The 7,934-nt window shown below is 33.3% G+C and overlaps 1 non-coding gene across 1 annotated transcript; it reads left to right on the top strand.

Annotated features, from left to right (window-relative positions):
- Positions 1-1,623: 1,623 nt before the first annotated feature.
- LOC145297174 (U2 spliceosomal RNA) lies at positions 1,624-1,818 on the top strand. Its single transcript, XR_013870111.1, has one exon. It is a non-coding gene; the product is annotated as a U2 spliceosomal RNA (small nuclear RNA).
- The last annotated feature ends 6,116 nt before the right edge of the window (positions 1,819-7,934 follow it).

The following is a 7,934-nucleotide window of genomic DNA, read 5'->3' as shown; positions in this document are numbered from 1 at the left end:
GTACGTCGGGGGGAGGGGGGGGGGTTAACGGCTCGCATCGATGCCGAATGTCCGCTCGATCTCGACGAAGGTTATTTTGTGTACAACATGGAGCCGCCGTTCCCCAGGGAGGAAAGAATGGTTTTCCTGGCGATCCTGGCAGTAGCGCGCATGGTGATTTGGATCACGCACCTCAAGTTGGTCCGCGAAGGGACATCTGTTCCGGATCGGGATCTGATCGTTTACTTTAAACATTTGCTTAAAGTAAAGATCAGATGCGATTGGAGGAGGTTGCCTAGAGTGGAATTTGACAAGAGGTGGGTGCACAGCACTAGTTTGTGAATCCGTCGAGGAGCCAAGTTTCAATACGTGTTCCCTCCTTAAGCATGGCATGGGCGGTGCTGGGTCCTTCGGAACCCATCCCGCTTAGGTTCTAGCTAAGAAAAACTTAAGAAGACTCTATACTGGTGGTATAAATGAGATCCTGTTCCTGATTTTATTTTTTGGTACTAGAGAACCTCTGACTCTGCCCATCCTCTTTGTGCCACATCCTTGCTTTTTCAACATCCCCGTTCACTCCCCTACTCAGAGGTCACCTTCCAACCCCCCTCCACCCGTTGCTTTGTTTTCTCCCACTTCCATTAAGATATTTTCCCCAATCCCCATTAGGGATCGCCCTGCTTGTTTTCGGTTCGCCGGAAAACAGTGGGGGTTCTAGTCACCTAGATTAGTACAGGGGGTCTCACTAACAACCCAGTAGGATTTATTTTTTGTTTTTGATATGAACACTTTTGATTAGTTTTCCCCTCTCCACGAACAATCTTTCTCTTAATTCAAAAAGTTTTTATTTTCTAATGAAATTGAACTTTATTTTTTCACACATGCACACACACACACACACACAAAAATTTTTTTTTTAAAAATGCATACACAAACACACAAACAACTGTTTATAAATTGTAAATATGGTTTTGATTCTTAAACGCTGGGGATTTATTAGTTAGATTAAGATCCATAGAGTGAATGAGGTATTTTGGTAAATGTTACCAGTCAAGAGTAAGACTTCAAAGTCTACATTTATTACTTTTAATCACTTTAGTCACAAAGACCCTGAACCTTTCCCCTCCCCAATTTCTTGTAGGGCCTTGTGCCTAATTTTGTTGTTTAAAAATCTTTTGTTTTTTACTTAATTGTATTTTCAAAATTTTAAAAGCAATAAAATATACAAACAAGATCAAAGTGTAGTATCTGTTCCGGCAGATACTGCAAGCAAAGACCAGATGTGGGGGCAACCCCACATACCTGACCTTTAACCAGCTCCCATTTCCCACCTCTCGGGAGCTGGTCCCCTTTTTCCCATCCCCCTCCCTTCACTCCTCACATTAAAAATTGGCCTTGTACCTTAGTTGCTCGGTGGGGGAGCAAATAAATACCATCTGTTCCGGCAGATACTGCAAGCAAGGACCATATGTGGGGGCGACCCCACATATAAGACCTTGGTCAATGTAGGGGGCGACCCTTCATACCAATTGTCACTATCCAGCTCCCCTACTCCCTGGGGAGTTGGTCCCCATTTCCCCTTCACTCCTCACATTAAAAATCGGCCTTGTGCCTAATTTGCTCGGTAGCGGAGCAAATAAATACAGCTTTTCTTGGCCTTTTGGCGAAGATCAAAGTGTAGCATCTGTTCTTACTGCATGCTGTACTTATGTTTGTAACTTTGTGATATAAAGTAGGGGATCACGTTTCTGTATTAATTTAATGTAACAACCAGTCAGCCTTAAAGACATTCAAGTCATTCTCCAGATCATTCAAGTTGTTTTGGAAGGATTCCATTTATTTTTAAGCATTCAAGTCATTCTTAAGGTCATTCAATTCATCCTTAAGTTCATTAAAGTCATTCTAAGTCATTTACTTTTTATTTATTTAAGTCATTTCAACCCATTTTTCAGTCATTTTAGTTTATCTTTAAGAATTTCATGTCAATCCTACATCCATGCATTCATTCATTACACGAGAGCAGTCGACTAATGGCTATCGGCCTTGTTCTTTTATTAAGACTGGCAATTTTCGACAACGATAATGACTTGGCTTTCCACTATTTAATGTAATAACTAAAGGGAATAACTGCTTTCTTTTGATTTGTTTTTTCTAGATGTGGTTATTTCCCTTGCACTGACGTATTCTTCGAGTAATCTGTAACAGTATGTGTATGTATGTATATCCAACGAAAGAAACGGGCTAAGCGGAGAAGTGAGGAAAGGAGGGGAAAGAGAATGTATGAACGGAGAGAGAAGTTTCAATAGAAATATATTAAACTTTTGCCCAGGGTAACTTCAGACAGCTTTACTAATGAAAATAGAATTACTTATTTCTTTCACTTTTAATAAATATAAATTACTAATCAATTTTATGACTAAAATATAAATTAATTCTGTGTCACACAAATGATTGATTTATAAATTCAGGAGTGAGAGTGGGATTTTTATTTTTTATTTTAAAAGTAAAACTTGTGTCGCGTATTTTTTGTGTAGAGACTGGAATAATGTGTGAAAACCTTGTTTTGGCGTTAAATGGACATCACGAACGCATATCTCAGGTATCTTGTGAAATTCTCTTCCTTGTCATATTTTTTTCTAGACATATGCGTGAAAGACGCGATGCAAAGCGACGACCAGAAGTAGTCATCATCAGTCTATCAGACACTTTAAAATCAAACAAGTGATAAAGAATAAAATTATCTCATTTACAAACCCCATTTGGTCTGTCTGTCTCCGTTTTCTTCAAACTGTATCTCCTCCGAGATGGAAAGTCGTAAGGTGGTACGAGGCAGGTCAAATGATTACATTTTTTTTGGGGGGGGATCTTTTTTTCGTGGGTATTTACTCGGTTAAAATCGTTACTAACGGAAATAGTTGAAGCAGTTTACGATTTGAAAGCCATCCTTTTGGGAGGCGGGAAAGTATCAACTATTTTCACCAAGCTAAAATATATTGTTTCAACAATCTTAACCATAACCTCATCCTTCGCATGGGTCATCGGCTTATTTTTCTGGTACTGATTACAAATTATCAGTCAATATTTTGAATTGAATCTGTCCTGTGAGTATTGAAGTCGTTCGGATATTCAAGTATAACAAGTAACTTTTTTAAATATTTTTATTATAAAAAATGCAGGTTTGTTTGCGACGATATTTACAATAAATTGTTCATTCCCATTTATAAATTAGAGCAAAATTTAAAGACAAGCTTATCACTTAAACCAAGTTTTATAAAGTAAAAACATTAATAATACATACAATCAAAGATATAATACGACATATCCACTTATTGTAATGTAATTTATAAAACTCACTTTGCCTGTCTGTCTGTCTCCATTTTTTCAAATTGTATCTCCTATGTGACGCAAGGTCGTAGAGCGGTGTAACGCGGATAAAATGATTGTATTTTTGAAATTGCTATCTTCAGACTATGCTGATCTGAAACTGTGAGGGGTTCAACGCCTCTATTCACTGCGTCACGGCCCAGGAGGGTTTCAATCCTACCCAATGTCGGCAAGAGGATTAGTTGGTCGAAACCTGGTGAACAACAACTATGAGCATGAGGAAAACATCAGCAAATTAATGAATATACAAATAACTAGTCTTAAACGATTCCAATGAAAAATAAAAATTAAAAAAATAATAATAATAATTATTATTATTATTATTATTATTATTATTATTATTATTATACGCTGATGTAATCATGTTAATAAATTGTGTCCTTGTAACGTGTGAACGTTTGAATAAACATGTTGTCGTGTTTATTTTTGGAACGTCTGTAAAGTTTCATGAATAAATGTTATGGTGACAAACGTATGAAAACATTAAGGCAAAAAAATTTAATCCAAAAATAAACAAGTAAGATATGAAAGTTATTGAAAAGAAAAACTCAAAACAGAAGAAATAAGGTTTAAACCCGCATGTTTTTTTTAATGTAAGTATTTAAATAGTATACGGTGTGTGCAACAAAGCTGTAAATTGTGGAAGGCGATAAAGAACAAATTTGTAATGTTCACTTTTTCTAAAGAAGTTTATTAATCCGAACGAAACCGATGAATCTCGTTTGATTTTATATATTTCTATGTCTAATTAGGTTCCTTTTTGCCCCCCCATACATCTGCGTATATTAGTCATTCATAGGCACATGTTTCGTTATCAGTGTCGCTTTACACATATATATGTGTGGGGGGGGTATGTGTGTGTGTGTGTGTGTGTAAAGCGACACTAATAATGAAAGATGTCTATGATCTACAGACAGGTTTCTATCATCGATAGACACTTGTTTCATTATTAGTGTCACTTTACACACGCAGGCACACACACACAGACATATATATATACATATATATATATATATATATATAATGACAATAGTCTACATTCAAAAGTTCATGATGTTAACCATCTTACAATTTATTCCTTTAATTCAGTTAACATTTAAAATTTTTGACATTATCTGTATTGTAACACAAAATCAATTACTTAATTATTATATCAATCAGTGAATCGATTTTGCCCTTAACTCATCACAAGAAATAGCAAGAATTAATCCATCAAAAGGAAATATTGTTCGTTTTGATGTGGTTAAAAATTCGAAAATTGGAAGAGAAGCTGAAAGTACCTTATAATATGCTTACATTACGCGATTTGGAATTTTCAAAATTCAAAATGGCGTACGTAATGTAAACATATGTCTTATTATTTTTATTTTTCATTTTTTAATCATTTTACTATATCCCGAAAAGATCCAACAAAAATATATCTAATCCAGTGAGGGATGGTCTGACTTATAAAATATATTTTTTTTATATAAACTAAAGAATATATATATATATATATATATATATATATATATATATATATATACATGCGTGTGTGTGTGTGTGAGTCCGTGTGTCTATGTGTGAGTTGTGTCTGAATGGTAAATAAATTTAATCTTCTATGTTCCCTAAAATCCTGTTTTTCTGTTCCCCTCTCCAAAGAAACTTCGATATTGATTGAAAACAAACAATAGAATGAAACAAAGAAAAGAAAACCATTCTTATAACTTTGCATTGTAATATAAAAACGAATAAAAGTGTAAGAGAAACACAAATCGCCTACGTCAAATGGCACAAGTGAGATTCCTTCGTATTCAAGTAGTCAATATATACTGCCTTATGCATACATTGCAACTCATTCAGCTGGAAGCGCGGAAAAATAAATTAAATTAACGCTTTCGACTTCGTTGAATTCTTATTTGTTATAACGCTTAATTCTCCACTGAACGCGTGTACATATATCGCACATGCTAGCAAAGAATCGATACCCTTAAAGCATTATTAGATTGTTCTGAGAAAACAAAAGAATCTCAATATTTTCTTACGAGGGGAAATATCGCCGAAAGAAGCGTCAATTGTAGTTGAAATTACCGGGAATAGGCATCTGCAGGCAAATATTTGTCAAACCAAAGTTTACCAACGTTTCCTGTTCTTATTACAAACCCAATTGGCAACACCGATTCACACAGAAATACATGTTTTCCCTATATTCCAATATGTTGTTTATTTAGGTTCTGAAATTGGATTGTCGATAAAATACAAGACAAACCCAATTGCATGGTTAACAAAGATGTTTTAACAAAAGTGTGCTACGGAAAGTATGCGTTCTATTCTGTGGTCATAACTGCTATCAATAACTGCCACCGGGCTAAGTTGTAAGTGTATTTATTTTTTCTCCGGGTAAGTCCATTTATTCCTTAAGTATGTAGTTCAACTTACATTATGAAAAAATATTTATTGGATCTTATTTCGATACTTCCTTTCTGTATTCCACACTTCAAAATATTGAACTAAACATTAACACTTTCAATACAATATCTGTAAATACTAAATCCCCTTAAATATTTCATTCGATAGTTTCCAAATATCCTGTTATATTACGTTTGGCGGAATTTGGTTAACACGATGGTCAAATGTATGATTAAGCAAATTGATCCAAAATATATAACATTATAAAAACACACTGAATTAGTAAAGAATTCCTTGCAGAATCAAAAGAATAATCCCAAAATCATGGATGAAAAAAAAATCAAATGCAGAACAGATTCGCGCTCTGCACGAAAGAGCATCCTTAAACAATATCCTGGACATGTGGAACGCACATATTTAAGAGAAAAAAAAAAAGGTTTAATAGACCGAAAAAACTCTGTTATGTTTTTTAGTGTTTTCTTAAATGGAAAATGCTGCCTATGTACACAATATATATATATATACACATATATATACATATATATACATATACATATATATATACATAAACATATATATTCACATACATATGCATATACACACACATATATATACATATATACATATATATATATATATATATATATATATATGAGCAAATAGTCAATAGAATATGTTAAAAAACACTTTGAAATGAGTTAAAAACATATTTAATCTCAAAAGGAAACACTAGATAAATGGATAGTTCTTAATCCGCGGAGTTTCGAAGAAATGCTTTCCTTCTCATCAGAGGGTGGGAATTAGCAAAATGCTGGATCGGATTTTGCATGCAGAAGTATTTGATGAAACAACAAGTAAGTCAAAGATCTTACTTGAAAACAAAAAAAGTGAAGCAGAGGGAATATAGTGAAGAAAAATGTGATTACACATGAATGGATAGTCTGGTGGAAAATAAAAAACCCAGTGATGGTAAAATCCAAATGTAAAACTTCAAGAAAGTTTAAAGAATTTCCATTTGTACAAGTAAAATCCCAGGAAATCCCATATTTGGAAGAAGATGGCCCATAATAATCCAAAGGCAGAAATCCATGGAATAATTCACAAAAAAGTGTGTACAAGGAATAAAGAAATGATTCCAAAAATATTAATAAAAGAAAAATAAGATATGCTTTCAATCTACTTCCAAGACATAAATAGAAATAAGAAAGATCAGGGAAGAGAGAGAGAGAGGGAAAAATGATGAAGTTAAATATAAACTATAAAATAAAGGGAAACAAAAGTCAAAAAGACCCAGACAGGAAATGTTAAAGGCGCGAAAAAATATATAGGGCAAAATAATATCGGTCAACAGAAATGTACAGGTCATCAATTAAAAATAAAAAACTAAATAAAACTAAATAAAAATTATTTAAAACGAGGGGATGGTCAGTATCTGCAAATTCAAGAAAAAAAAGTAAATGCATATAGTAAAATATAAGTAAATATACATACAAGATATGAAAGTGTGCGTAGATTGATATATTAGATAGATAGGAAAGTTTAAAAATAAAGCGGAAAATGCAGATAAATAACCGGCCATGCAAAGAAGAGATAAAGAATTAAAATAAAAGATTATTAAATTATAAAGTATTAAGAAGTATTTAGAAAAACGATAAAGTTAAAGAAAAAAAATCTTATATCTATATAAAGGTAAAAGTAATAACTATGTAATTTCAAAATTGCCATAATTAAATTTGGACTTATGTTTACAGAAAGAGATCAGTTCATTTTTAGAATTTATTATATTGTTAATTCGAGGGAAAGTAATGATAGTTATAGCTTTGGTTGTGCAGAGGCGAAATGACTTAGAGCCTGGAGTATAAGACTTAACTGTTTTTATGATAGTACATTTGATTGAAAAGGGGGTATTGTTAGAGCTAAGTTTTTTAATTAAAGTGGTTAGAGAAGTTCCTTGGTTATTATTAGAATTATGGTTGTTAAAAGAAGAAATGTGGTTTGATATTCTTTTAAAAGCTCAAGGTCTGGTATTGATATTAATTTGCTGATTTGTATTAGTTAAATAGTTTGAATTTTGTTCATAGTGTTCAACAAATGGTGGGACAATGTCTGTTTGAGGACTATTTTGGAGGGGATAATAAGTGTTGTTAGTGCTAGGATGGCTGTTAGGAGAAATATTATTATTC

This window comes from Euprymna scolopes, chromosome 17 (genome assembly GCF_053919585.1).
Source record: "Euprymna scolopes isolate OS-2025 chromosome 17, ASM5391958v1, whole genome shotgun sequence".
In the NCBI taxonomy this organism is placed as follows: domain Eukaryota; kingdom Metazoa; phylum Mollusca; class Cephalopoda; order Sepiida; family Sepiolidae; genus Euprymna; species Euprymna scolopes.
This window is presented reverse-complemented; position numbering and strand designations above follow the sequence as displayed.